The sequence below is a fragment of the Gossypium raimondii genome, chromosome 11 (genome assembly GCF_025698545.1).
Source record: "Gossypium raimondii isolate GPD5lz chromosome 11, ASM2569854v1, whole genome shotgun sequence".
Lineage (NCBI taxonomy): Eukaryota > Viridiplantae > Streptophyta > Magnoliopsida > Malvales > Malvaceae > Gossypium > Gossypium raimondii.
Window position 1 is genome coordinate 37252841 of NC_068575.1, and position 15757 is coordinate 37268597.

Consider the following 15757-nt stretch of genomic DNA (forward strand, 5'->3'; position numbering starts at 1 on the left):
AGTGATTTTTTGGCCATATGTAAATCGTGCAATTGGCCACTGGAACGAGCTCAATTTCATGTTCTCAATTATTTAGTACGTATACTTGTATGTCCTGTTCATAAGTGTTCCTCATGTTGCTAAGTCTAGTCCTGATCTTATGTTCACATCCAACCCATTACAAAATACCTACAATTGCATCCACTCAAGAAATCCGTGGTGTGGGCATTCCCAAGGCTCAGGGAAACGTTCTCCTTCCATCTGTCTGAAAACAACAATCTCTCTTCTTAAATGAATTGTTTTACTAATAGGGAAAAACTTCTGTATGAACTTTCCAGCAAGTTCATTCCATGTTGTGATAGATCCTTTTGTCTGCGAGTCTAACCAAGAAAAGATGTTATCGATCAAAGAAAAAGAGAACAACCGAAGACGAATAACATCATCAGTGACCCCGTTATACTTAAAAGCACCACAAAGTTGAAGAAATTGTTTCAAATGTTGATTCAGATCCTCTGTCCTCGTGCCCCTAAATTGCAAATTACTATGGATCGTCTGAATCATTGTCGGCTTAATTTCAAAATTATTTTCTATAATAGTCGGTCTCGTTATACTTTCCTGAACTATGTCTAGTCTTGGTAATGCATAGTCTCTTAAGGTTCTTTCGTTACGAGCCATGTGCACGTTTCCGGGTAGTAGTGGTGTTGTCGGATTTCCTAAAACATTATCGTCAATGTTGCCAAATAATGGATTCTTGTGTGGTACGTTACCTACAGTAGGTGGTGGTGGATCTTGCATCTGTTGCTACTACTACTATTGCTGGTTTCTCTATGGATCTATGATTGCTACAATAGGTGTGCCTCTACTACGAGTCATACGCTAAATCTAGAGAGAGAATATTAGTAGCAATAAATAAATAAAATGAATTTGTATTTATAACCTAAAAATTTTCTATTTATTCCTTCTAAAGTGCAAAACTTAAAATCAAACTAGTGACATTGTCTCCCTGGCAACGATGCCAACAACTTGTCCGCCTCCGGACGTACTAATGTTCAGATTATGAATACTGCAATAAAATATGTAGGTATGAAAGGCAGTATCCGCAAGTATACGGGTCTAGTTGTAATATAGTTACAACGGAGTATGTGAGTACTCAGTGGATCATACCTAAGGAAAGCTAGTACTAGATTAATTTTAACCTAAACACAAAAAAATCTAATTAGTATTCTAATTAAGTTATAGTACAAATTTAAAATAAAATGGACTTTTTAAGGTTTTTAAAATAATAAAAGAAAATAACATAAAGAAATAAAATTCAAGAGATCAAAAGATAGAATAAATCAAATCTAATTATAGGTGATTAGCTCGCTTCTATAATTCCTATCAACTGTCGCTTCAGGTTTTCTTGTCAATCAACTAGTCGTTATCCCAGCAGGATATTCTGATCTTCCACTCGAATAACGAGTCCACAAGGACTATTTATCTTTCGACCTCATAGTCCAAATCAGTTTGGGGTGAACGTGTTCACATATGGGAAATACCAATTTTGGGTTAATTCCCACCTTGATGACTTTCCAGGGTTGTCAAGACTAGGCTTGTTTTACATTTTTCCTTTCGCAAACAGTTGATCCTTTGAGTATCCCTACAAAACAGTTAACAAATTATACCTTAACTTGTTAATCCCCCAAAGAAGGATTAGTTCCTCATGGTTTCCATAGACAATATAGAATCGATATAAAGAGAAAACATGCCAAATAAATCGATAACATAGAGTTGTATTAAGATTGATCGCGGATCCACAAGGTTTGATTGTCTCCACAATACAGATCTCTCAAAATAGAACAAGAAAGAATGAAAATAAATCTAACCTAAGAAAAGAGAAAAGTAATCTGAAATTAAAAGACTAAATCTAGGCTAAGTGAATTGTGTCTTTAACATGTGACAAATGAGCCTATTTATAGATTTTAGGTGCTCGTCGTCCTTAACCCTAGGTCAGCTGATGTTCCTAAGCTTTAAGTTTGATTGTGCGGACCAAAACTCCCCTGTCTCGTGTTTAATTCCCGTCTAGAGTCAATGTCTCGACACACTAGGTCTTGTGTCGTGACATAGCAGTCAATGTACTCCTCTTGGGAAATCTTCAGGGTACGTCATGACACAAAAGGTAGTTTCGTGATTTCTCCATTATGCTTATTATGTTGTGACATCAAACATTCTGTGTTGCGACATAGCAACCAAAATCGATTTATTACGCTTTCTAATGGTCTCCTGTACACTTACAAAGTTCATTAGATCACCCTTAGGCCTCATTCGACCTTTAACGTCAATAAAAGACTCAATTTGCACATTTTATTAACTTAACAAAAACTTACAAAAATATAATTAATACCTAATGAAAATACTGGCTTTCAAGCTCTTAAAGTGTGGAAATTAGTTTGATTGGCTACACTGAATTACGGCAGATCAACCTTTCACAATTATAGTAATTTAGACACAATAGCGTGATCATAACTTCAACTTTCTTTCACATAAGTCATATACAAGTCGTTATTTCAGTTATCACCATTATTTCTCCATTTTCCTCATTTAATAAGGTTCTACCATTTTGGTGAACAAATTATCACCTCTACTTATTTATCTCAATTCATATACATATATATATATTATAATAATAGAAAACTTATTGCACACTTTCTCTTCATCATTTATTACATTAATTAACTCATTAGTGATTTTTCATTATTAAGTAAGAGAATTTTCATGAGAACTTACCTTCAAAATCACCAAAAATAGGAGATAGTTCTTTTTTCTACTCAACCACTTCTTCCTTTCCTTTACTTGGAGTTCCTTTTCCAAGCCTTTTCTCTTTATTAAGACATTGAATACACATAATAAATATCATAATAAATGTTCAACAACTTAATAGACATGAATTTTATAAATATATGTGATGAGATGATGAAACTAACTCATTCTTACCTTTACTTGAATTTCCTCTCACTAACTTAAGTAAAACCCTAAGCCTTGATGGGAGGATGAAGATGGAAACAAGCTTAAGAAAGGATTTCAAGTTGATTTTAGTGAAGGAAATAAGGTTTAAAGTTGAAATGTGGCTTGGATCAAAGGAAGAAGGTGGAAATGGTGGGAAGAGATTTTTCTCCTTTCTTGTTATAATGGTTGAAGTTCTTGAGGAAGAGAAAGGTGGATTTTTCTCTCTTTTTCTTTTTTATTCAATTTAAAAATAAAGTTGGTAAAAGTCAACCAAAATTTGTGTGGTCAAGATTGCTCCTAATTTATTTTTTATTCAATTTAAAAACAAGGTTGGTAAAAGTCAACCAAAATTTGTGTGGTTAAGAATGCTCTTAATTTATAAAATTAAATCTAATAGCTCACATTACTCTTTATCACTATTCTTAAACTTTTAAATTCCAAATTTTAATTATAGCCATATGAAATGTCTAAAATGCCCTTCTTGCATTTCTCAAATTCATTCGATCATTCAGTTCCTCTTGTAGTAAATTTGCACTTTAGTCCCTCATCACATTTTCACTTCTCAATAAGTTATCCAATGTCCTACATTACCATCAATCAAGTAATAAGTTAGAAATTATTTTTAAAAATTTCCATGCACTTCTCGAATAGTACCACGTTAAGGAGATAAAAATTTTAGGATGTTAAAAAACAAATTTAATAACTAAAAAATTTAATCACAATAGTTAAGACATTGTAAAGATAAAATAAATAAACAATTACATCAAGAAATTATATGCACAAAGCAAATTAGATTAAAAACTAAAATTAAAATGTAAAAAGAATTGTGGAAAAATTATTTAAAACTTATGTATAAAGTTTAATTTTCAAAGAAAGTAAATCAAATCAAATAATTCAAAATTCAAAATTTTAATTTTAATTTTAAAAGCAATGTTAAAGTAGAGGGATTTAATGGGCAATTTCCCTAGGCCGAATTTCAAATTTTGAATGAAATTAAAAACCCAAGGATCAATATTGTTTTTGCAAAAGGCGGAACTGTTTAAAAATAAACTAAAAAAATATGGAAGGGCTTGTTTTTAATTAGCCCTTCCGTCCAACTATAAAAGCCAAGAGAAAGCTTTGTTTCTCGTATTTACCCTTGTATTTTCCAAAAGAACTCTTCTTTTTTTATATCCTCTGATTTCTCTCTTCTTTATTGGTTGGCTCCGCTTCTTGAGGACCCAATGTTGTTTGGTTTTTGGACTATTTTACTTAAATAACTCGAAAAAAAGTAATTATTTATAAGAAAGAACTAAATTCAAAAACACTCGTCTAAATGACTAGAAATGAATAGTAAAATTAGGTTATAAACATCAAATGGCCGACACCCACACAAAATATATTAAAAAAATTTTTTTTGGGCTATAATCTCTAGATGGTTGGACTCATGTATTTTTTTTACAAATTATATAATACTAATACTCATTTTATATTAGTATATATATTTAAAAAAGTTTAGATTTTGATAAAACTAAAACTTGAAGGTCAAAATAAAGTCAAAAATTAAGAGCTAAATTGCTAGAACTCAAATTTTTCAATGAATTCTAACATTTCGAACTGAAATGTAATTAAGTTATTTGATCGCTATAACAACTTAGGTCATGCAATGGCCAAAACTCAAAAAAAAAAAAAAAACAATCTTAAAAATTGTGTCGGCCATTTGATGTCTATAATCCAATTTTTTTTAAATATACTGGTATAAAATGAGTATCAATATCATAAAAAAAATTGAGTATCAACCATCTAGTGACCATAACCCAAAAATTTATTTATTTTTAATGTATTTTAAGTGGGTGTCGACCAACTAGTGTCCATAATCCAATTTTACTATTCAGTTTAGGTCATTTGGGTGATTGTTTTTAAACTTGGATCATTCTTGTAAATAATTAATTTTTTTGGATTATTTAAGTAAAATAGCCGGACCTAAAATTGGCAAAATTTTTAATTTTTCTTTCTTTTTCAAAATAAATATTTTCCTTTTCAAAAATCATTTTCTATTTTTCTTTGAGAAATTAAAAGAAAAACTAAAAAAATATTTTCATTTTCCATTTAAGAGTTTGAGGAGTTGATCCATCTCCTCATAGCTTAGGGTTGAATTTGAGTGTAGCTAGTACTCATCGGAGCCTCCTCTTAAGACCGAAATGAAAAAAAAAAAAAAATCTTTCTATTCGTTATTTCAAAACCCAAACTCAAATGTTTTTCATGTCTACATTTAGAGTTGAGTGTTTGATCGAATCAAATCAAATCAAATAAAAAAATTTGAGTTAATCGAGTTAACGAGTCCTATTTTATCATCCTAACTCGATTTGAAATTTTCTTTGAATTGAGTAGAGTGAAATGAAATTCAAGTCAAATCGAATCGAGTGAAATTGTTCGAGTTAAATTAAAATATTGGTATAGTATAACTACCATAAATTTAAAACCATAGATATTTAAAACTTTTTAAAGCAAAAAGTCCTTTAATATGATAAACTTGAATAATTAATTAATTAATTTATGTCCTCAATATTATTATTTTAAAATTTTAACTTTCCTTATATAATTTTTAGATTTTTAAATTTTAAAAAAATTTAAAATATAAATTTTGGAATTCTTACAAATATTTGAATATTTGATTTTTTTGTAATTTTGTTAAAAAGAGACTAATTTGCTTATTTTCAAAATTGATAGGGATCAAAAGGGTATTTTCACAAATCTATTATTTGAATTGTAAAATCCAACTCAATTTGAATTTGAAACTCGAATTACTTATTCGAGTTTACTTGAATAACTCGTTTTGATATTCAACTCGACTCGAACTCGAAACTCGAATTACTTATTTGAGTTGACTCAAATAAATCAATTCGATTAACTTGAGATTTGATTTTTTTCAATTTTTCGAATCGGATTAAATTTTGTCTACCATTAAATACACCCAAAGAAAAAAAAATAAAAAAAATAAAACAACCCAGAAGAAACTCAAACTGAAACAATACCTTCAGTCGATGTGCTTCTGAAAATGTGTTCTTGTGGTGCTATTTTCCACTGTCTACTGCTTGTTTTTATATGTGCCCATTGTTATTCTTTCTTAAATAAGCACGCAAGCTTTCTTTTTATAGGCTCAAAAAGATTTCCTTTAAGTCTTTTGACCTTAGGCTCCAAGGTTTCCCGAAAATCATTTTTGCGTGCTTATCAAAATTTTGGATTTCTATGTTCTTGTTCTTCATCCAAAAGAAATAAAAGATTTTCACTTTTTTTTTTTTGCATTTTCAGGTTTTTTATTTTGTTATTTTTTTAATTTTTGATATTTGAAAAATAAAATATATAACTAGTGTTTTTTAGCAATGCTATGTGTATTTATTTAAGTATATATTTATTTGACAAATTTTGATACAAAATATTCTAACTTTTCATAAATAACAATTGAAAAAGTGTATAAACCTCTGATAAAAAGTTTATAAATTAAAAAAGGGTAACAACTGCTGTTCATGATCCATATCTTGAATCATTTACTTGAAAATTTGATACCTTACATGAAAGTTTGTTTCATGATGAATATAAATTAAAACCAATTTAAAATAAGTTGTAATTGGTTAAAAATATTTACCAAAGTGATAATAATACACATAATTCAAAAATTTAGACATCTTATTTTCAAACTGATATTCCTTAATAAATTATATTCTTTAAAATTGATAGGTTTTAAAATATGTTTTAAATTATATTTTTTAAATATATTTTAAAATTGATAATTTTGATAAATTTTTTATAAACTAAATATTTTTTCAATATTATTTTAAATATTTTTAACAATCTTATTATATGTTCTAATCATATCTATTATTTTTGGCACAATGTCTAGAATTACCCATAACCCCTCTCCAACCCTTAAATAGGAAGATAATACGTTTCAGCGCACTCAAATTCACGTCCTCTTACTTTGACAACAATACTCATGCCAGTTGAACTAAGACTCAATCGACTATATTATTTTAAAATTTTTAAAACATATATTTGTTTAAATATTATCATAAAACTTTTTCTAAATAAATATAGTGCAAAAATTGTTTAAAATAAACATTATAAAATGGAATACATATTAATAATATGTAATTTTTATTAATTAACTTAATACTAGACAATTTAATTATAACATAAATAGAATGTATAACAATCTTCAATTAATTATTTATAAAGATATTTAATAATTTTAAACATATAGAAATTTTAATTTTAATGTCACACATCAAAATATAGAGTTTAATTGAAATAAATAACCAAAAAAAATTAAATAAGTTTGATGGATAAGTGCCTAGTGTCCTTCCTAAATGCCCAAGTTTGAGTCACCCATCTCTTGTTTTTTTCCCACTTTTTCAGCAACCTAGAATAAAAGCCACACTAAAATATATATTGTTGGGGATAAAACTTAACAAGAAATGGGCACTAGCCTAGTGGTTAAGTATTAGTTTCCCCCTCTTAAGTGACTTAGGTTTGAGTCACTTTTTTCTCCCATTTTGTTTTATTTTTTTATTTTTGACCCAAAACTTTGAAATAATTACCTTTGCCGCCCTAAGATTTCAAACTATAAACTATTTAACTATTCTTTTTCTAATTAGACTAGGTTTTTGCTCTCTTATCAATTCCATTCAGAATCTAGTTTCCATCTTTTTTATTTCTCTTTTTTTCTTTTTCTTTTCATTTTCTTTTCATCATATTTTCATTCCATTCCTATCAAATATTTTTGCTTTCTTTAGTTAAATCATTCCCCATTTCTTATTTTTCTATTGGATTCGTAGTTACCATCAATAACATCCCGAACCTTGCCAAGAAACAGTAAGTACATCTCTAAAGTTTAGATCTCAAATTTCTATAGTTTTTCTATCCTACACTAATTCTACGTTCGATTAAACAATCTTTTTCAATTCTTGACAAATATTTTGGTAATCTTGAAAAATCTTGAAATCAATCGTTAACTTGTGTGTAAATATCATTTGAAAAACTTGATTTAGGTGAATTGGATAAAAATCGGGCGTGAGGAACATCAATGGTTCTCCCGAAAAAAGGTGAGTATTGTTTTCCAAGTGAATCAGGAGAAAATCATGTGAAGTTTAAGGCCACACGGCCTCCTACACGGGCATGTGGACCACACGACTATGTGCCTCTGTAGAACTTAAAGTAGCTCTCTTCTCACACGGGCACAATCCCTCCACACGACTGTGTCCCTCCTATAGGTTAATTTTTGCATCTTTCACATGGCCATAGTGTTAGAGTATGCCCAAAGATCAATCATGAGATGATTGTAATCACATGCCAGTGTTACCTTGTTTATTAAAATAAGACATTGCCATTATTATTTCAGTTTCTTTTTCTGGGTATATAAACAAACTAAATTGTAATAAAGTCATAAGAAAATATGATTATTCTTAAAACGGTCCTTAGTCAAATATTATTGTGGGTTTGGACAACAATAATGCATTTAGACTATGTGTAATTGATTGATGACAAAGAATTATCATTGACATAGGGATGTCAAAATCAATACATGAGTATGTGTTAGAGAACAACATATTGGACTGCCCACTATAAGTATGTTTCTTGGATTATTATGTAATAGTCATAATATTACTCATAATGATAACTATGTATAATCTCAAACTTGAGATCATCATTGTCCCAACATCGTGAGTTGTATATTTTGATATAGTCAAAACGTCTACCGTAACAGGTTATACTATAAAATCTGATGTTGGGTATACCATAATCCATGTAGTGTGATATGGTTGATCAAGATAGGATTTATCCATTCTACATAATGGGAGCAATATCTTAGGTCTCTTGATGGAGTGACACTAGATATGCATGGCCATGCTCGAATAAGATGATATGAGATATCACACTTATTTGTTTATTGTAGTCTGCTTAGAAAATCAAGAAACATGATATTAGACTATACAAGTGTGACTATTCCATGACTTGTGTCCAATCTAGATATTAAGGATAAAATGATATAACACATGAAAAGATTACCACAGAAAGATTATGTCAAATCAAGACTTCTTCTAACTTGGGTGGCAATGATGCATTGCTAGGTGCCACTTATTGCTTGTAATGTTAGAAACGTTCTGATATTACTACCAACGTTATAATAGCCTATAGAGTCACACCCTATAGTTGAAACAAATAGGATCCAAATACATTTGGTATTGTATTTAGTTGTCACATGAGTTAAATTAATTGTTGAATTAATTTAATTTGATAGTGAAATATTAAACACATTATATATACAAACTTATTGTACACAAAAAGAGAACATAGATATAATTAATATATAAATTTAATTTATAAAAATATTAATCGTATATATTTTATCAATTTATTAATATAAATAGTTATATTAATTAATTTCGGTCAAAATATAAAAGAAATGAAAATTAATATTGTTTTGGAAAAAATATAATTCCCTTTTCTAACTTTCCATTTACTTTCTCTATTAATAAGGGAATAATCCTAGTTTTTCTTTTCTAATATGTGATATCAAAGAGGATAAAAGGATGATAATCCTTAGTACGTCAAGGTTACCAACTTAATAATTTAAAAGGTCTAGCAAACATTTTTAGTTCTCTTTGAAAAGTTCAAGAGAAAGTGATTGCTGTTTTTTTACGGGGTGGACTACATAAACACCATGATGTTTTCGTTGTGGCTTGGAATCGACATCGAATCAACAGCATCATTTCAACATTTTCAATAAAGAAGGTATATTTTCAATCCTATTTCAACCCGATTCGTTCCTCGTACATGGATCCTTGCCTGTGGATCGCTGGAATAATTTTTTTGCTGAGCCACGGGGCATACTAACGATCCCAACACATAGCCTATTACACGGGCGTGCGACCCTTGTTTTATAAATTTTACAGTTTTGCCCAAAAATTTATGATATGTTTAGTTTAGTCCTTGAATAGTTTCCAAATTGTTTTCAGAGATTTTATTCACTCAATTAAGTCACTGATAATATGAATATACTAGAATCTATGATTTAATGACTGATCTGCACTATTATATGCATGTTTTGTGAACTATACATGCCTACTGTCACTGTATTTTTGTTAAACTATTACTATTATTCCTACCATTGTATTACTGATTGCATGGTAAGCATGTCCTTAAACTAAATACATGTTAAGCATGTCTACTGTTATTGTACTATACTGTTACTAGCATACTATATTGCATTGCATGGGGTGGGACGATTGAAAGGAGGAAGTAATGACAGTTTAATAATTTGCAGCACTAGTGGTTCATCCACAAATTACTAGCAGCTTTTATTGGTAAACATATACATCTACAATTTACTATTAGCTTGTCTGCAAACCTTTTTACTGGAAATACTGGTGATTCATCCACAAATTACTATCGAATTTTATATGAAAATATGTTGTGCATCCACAACTTTTGGTAGCTTGCCTACAAATACTGGTGGTTTATCCACAAATTGGAGTGTTTGGGTTGGAAGAGTTCTGGGGAACTCTTACTGTAGAGTGTAGTGGTGGGGTATGACCTTTTCTGTAAAACTGAAATTGTATTGCATTGACACTTTCAAGCATGCCTGAATGAACTATCAAATTTTGCTATACTATATGATTGTTACTGTACTAAAAATGTTATTACATATGCTTGGTTTGTTGTTCTGCACTGGTTTACTTGTGATTGTACTCACATTGAGCTTTTCAAACTTATTCTCTTTTAATTTCCATCTTTAAAAATAATACACCAGGTTAGGACGCAGACACAACATTTGAAGGGTCTCGACTAAAAAATGTTTTATTTTATATAAAAACTATTTTAGATTTATTATTTTAAATTTCCGTTATTCAAAGATTGTGTTGTTTTATTTTTGAATTGTGGCATAAGACTTAGACTTTAGGTTTAAATTGCATGCATGACACTTAATTTGAAAATAAGATATTGAAATATGAATATTAATTATGCATGATATATGGTTTTTATTAAAATATGAATAGATATCACTTTTCCACTACTAGATTATAGAAAAATTCTAAATAATAAATAAATGGGAAAAATTAACTAAGTTTTTAGAACTGGTCACTATTTCAAGGAAGATGTTAAACTTAATTAGTTTTGTTAAACTTGTGAGTTTTTCTAAAAATAGGCTAAGTTTCTTATAGGATAAGCAAATTTTTTAAAATGACTGTTTTTATAAAAACTCTAATAGCTTACGGGCCATTTCAGTGACCAATGTAAAATTCTAAATTCGGGCCTAACTTCTAAGACGGGTTGAGGATGGTACATTTAGTGGTACCAGAGCCTAGGTTTTCTAAACTTAGATTAGGGAAATTTGAATGAGTCCACATGCATGCATTGAAAAGGGGTATTTTGGGGAAAACCATGCCACAAATTTTTAAAAATTGATTTTTTGTAGGAAATTGAATTCGAGACACCGATGTCGATCCTACTTTAGTTATTGTTACTTTGAGACTTTAAATAAACTGTAATCTTTAGACAATAAACATTCGGGAAATAGCTAATGTTTGAACTTTTGTTAGAAAACTTTAGATATACTTTAGATTTTAAGCTTTCGAAAGAATACTATGAACACTAAAGGTAGACGTGGTAGGTGTAGGTTGCGTAGGGTTGCACTTGTTGAACCGCCCACTATTCAAGGAGAAAACCCAATCCCTGAAGAGGATTATGTAGAAAAATTTATCGCCAATGGTTGTAGAGGTTATGACAACAGATATGATGCAGTGTTGCAGGCAATGTTAACGGTTCTGTAAAAGGTTACTGGAGCCCAAATTGGATCGAGGAGTCGTTGATCTATTGTGAAGAGGCTTCGATCGAATGAGGCTAAAATATTTATAGGTGTCGCTGGAACGACTCTTACTGTGGTTGAGTTGGAACGCCCTAAATCCGATCTGATTCACTGAATTCGAATCTTGGGTGTTACAATTCTATTATAGGCTTACTAAAAAACAAAACGTACTAATTTTTGACATTTACATCTTATTGAAGAATGCTGTTTCAATTGACTTACAACTGGATGTACCGTAGATAATTACAACCATTGTACAAGACTTCAAATAATGATAACATACAAGTGAATATCATAACTTAATTACAATGTTCTATTTGTTTTAATCCTTTAGTGATAATACAAGTGAATATCAAATAATGATAACATACAACCATTGTGTTGCCAATACGTGCTGTATGCATAATAATCCGTCCAGCCACTTGTGGAGTAGCCTTGGAAATGTCTCTCTAGGCATAGACCCAATCAACTTACCCGTAACACAATACACAAAGGTAAATTCATGAGAACTTAGTGAGTTAAATTGCATTTACCGATATTGTCTTAATATAATGTATCTGGGAGTTTCATTATCATTTTATTATTCTTCGTTCTTCAACTTGATTTTGACGATTACCTTTCTTCTTCATACCATAGACATCTGATAGTACTAGAAATAACATATGTTTTCTCCCTACTTATTGCTTAATTTGTTCCCATTTAGTTATCTTTAGCACATATTTTAGCATTTTTAGTTCAGTAAATTGCATTTTATAACTCAGTGGATCTTAGCCTTTTTATCTTTAATTTTGTCATGTTTTGGTATCAATGTCATTGAATGATTACTTTCAAATTGCGCCTAGAATTACTGCTGCACTTGACAGTTGTCCGGATAAGAACAAAAATATGTGCGCTACCCAGTCTAGTATAACCAACTTGTACGTACAGAGGCAACATGATTCTAATGAAAGGACACCTGGATATTTGGGAAGAATATAAATATTCACGTTAAAAGAAAAAAAATGAGAGCTTTTCGGTTATCATTTTCTTCAACCTACCCTTTGAAGCTTTCGGCTATGGCGGCTTAAGCCTTTTACGGCTGAACTGATGTAAAAGAGATGCAGACTAGCTCTTGACGAGGAGCCCTAAGTGCGACACAAGAGGGAATAGATAGATTCAAGCTGAGTTGTCTAAGAATAGTATTCTCCACTTGTTTCTTTTATTTTTATTTTCTAAACTCTGATGATTACTTTCTATTTCATGTTAGTAAAGAAGTACACATGATTTTTGGGTTAAATGTTATTTTATTCAATCTTGCTTCTATTTTTAATCTTTTGGTTTGAATTTTTTAGCATGGAAGTGTTATTGTGGTTACTGACACTGGAAAGTGCAGCGATAGTTCAAGCTAACAAGCATGACAGCGGAATCTGTTTGAGGATTAGTGGAATTTAATCCACTTGTTCTTAAGAATGTTCCATTGCTATCATCGGAAGGTGTGGTTAATGTGCATGTTTAAGTCTTAGATTAAATATAGAAGTTAAGCTTGGTAGGATATTCATTGCAAATTATTGCATCGACAATCACCTATTCTGTTCAGTATTCACGTTGCGGATCCTAGTTTATCAGTATCATATTTTATCTTATTATTTTCAAGTTATTGCTTCGACAACTACTCTCAAAATTTATCTCGTTCCTATCTATTTATTACACTGACATTGTTAGAAAAAAGACAACCATCCTTGTGGGATTGATATCCGACAGACTCGTATTTGTCTATTATACTTGCACCGACAGTGTACGCTTGCACACTATTGTTGTGATGTTAAATAGCTGATCAAGTTTTGGAGCCGTTGCCGGTGATGGGGTTTGTTTGATGTTTATTTTTGTTTGTTTTTAGTTCATAACATTTAGTTGTTACTAACTTGTTTTCATTTTGTCACTATTTTCACATTTTATTTTAAGTGTTGTATGACCCAAAATAGTTCAGAGTTTATTGTCGATTTTGATCCAGAAATTGAAAGAACCGTTCAGAGGAGACTTCGAGAATAAAGGAATATGGCTTTACCAAGAAACTATGAAGTCATACCCCCGATGCAGAATAAAAATGATAATGACCCACCGTTACTGCAAGATGCTCAAATACAAAATAGGACTATAAGAGAATTTGTAGAACCTGTCTTGGATGACTTACAACCGGGAGTTGTTAGGCCAGCAATCCAAGCTGGAAATTTTGAACTCAAGCCAGTAATGTTTCAAATGCTAAATTCTAATGGGCAATATGCTGTACTGCCTCATGAAGATGGACGAGAACATCTTAAATCATTTTTATTGATTTGTGTTTCCTTTAGTCAACAAGTCGTTCCTGATGACGCTTTGAAGATGCAATTATTTCCTTATTTCTTAAAGGAAAGAGCTCGTACTTGGTTCCTTGGACTACCTGTCGGATCAATTACGTCTTAGAATGCACTAGCAACACAATTTGTTTTGCAATTTAACCCGCTAACAATGAATGCTCGTTTTTGAAACGATATTACAGCTTATCATCAGCTGGATGATGAGAATCTCACACCACATGGGAATGTTATAAATCTTTACTTCAATGTTGTCCCATACACGACATTCAACAGGGAACACAAATTGAGATTTTCTATAATAGGCTGAATTCACACACGAAGAATCTTGTCGACGCATCAGCCAGTCAACTTTTACCGGATTGTACTTATAATGATGCTATTTGATGATTATCAATATCCTATTTCTAGAGCTGCCCAAGCAAAAGCTACACCGAAAGTTATTGAACTGGACGCAATATCTGCACTTAATGCTCAAGTTTCTTCTCTTGCAAATATGATAACATATATGCAAGGGACTACTAATGTTGCACCTATACAAGTCGCTCAACAAGTTGATGTTCCTACGTTTTGTTGTGAGATTTACAGTAACAACCAGAGCTATGAAGATTGCCCCCAACATGCAGAGAATTCCTTTTCTGTCAGTAACATCCGCAACAATTCTTATGGCAACTCCTCTAATAATTTTGCACGCAATCAACAGTCTTGGGAACTCAGAATGCTGGACAAGATGTTGTGACATTCCAATATGGGAATATATCTACTCAAGGCAATTATAATTCAAGACAAGGGAATTATAATCAACAATAGCAGAACTACAATCAACACACTCAGATGCATCCACAGCAAAGCCAGATGCATCCACACCAAAATCAGACGCATCCACAACACTCTTCAATGTTGCATCAGCATGTTCCAGAACATCGATGACAATAGTACACGCAAGCTTCTCCTTTTGACCCGTTAGCAGCTCTTGAGGCTTTAATGTAAGAACATATGACTGGCATAGAAGCTATTGTGCAAGGGAATTCATCTTCTATTCAGGCGGTAAAGGCACAATTAGGACAACTTACTTCGAATCAGAATACTCGACCACCAGGCACACTACCTAGTGACACGGAAAATCCCAGTCCGAGGGGGAAACAACACTGTAAGGCTATCACCCTTAAGAGTGGTAAACAAACTAGCGAGTCAACTACACACACTACTGTAGCACCTCAAGATACTGGTGAAGTGATCCTTGGTGAGAAGGTTGAATCTGAAGAGCTTGTTAATGTATCAGACAAAAAAGTTCCACAATTTGTCAATCATATGCCTAATTTCCTACCGTCAAAACTATCGACGCAATCAAAGGTGTTGGAACAAACAGATGTATCTCCACCTTTACCTTTTCCATAAAGATTTAGGGAGAATGAGCAGGATAAGCAGTACCAACAGTTCCTGGATACACTGAAGCAACTTCAAGTGAATATTCCTTTAGTAGACGCTCTTGTGAAAATTCCAAATTATTGGAAATTTATGAATGAGCTCTTGTCCAAAAAGAAGAATCTCAGTGATATGGAAACTATTGCACTCATAGAAGCTTGTAGTGCTATTTTAACAAATAAGTTGCCACCTA

At 31.3% G+C, this 15757-nt stretch overlaps 1 long non-coding RNA gene across 1 annotated transcript; it reads right to left on the reverse strand.

Moving 5' to 3' along the window:
• Positions 1–1724: 1724 nt before the first annotated feature.
• Positions 1725–3112, reverse strand: LOC128034514 (uncharacterized). Its single transcript, XR_008190565.1, has 2 exons — positions 2953–3112; positions 1725–2838 (listed from the first exon to the last, which is right to left on the reverse strand). It is a non-coding gene; the product is annotated as an uncharacterized LOC128034514 (long non-coding RNA).
• Positions 3113–15757: the final 12645 nt, after the last annotated feature.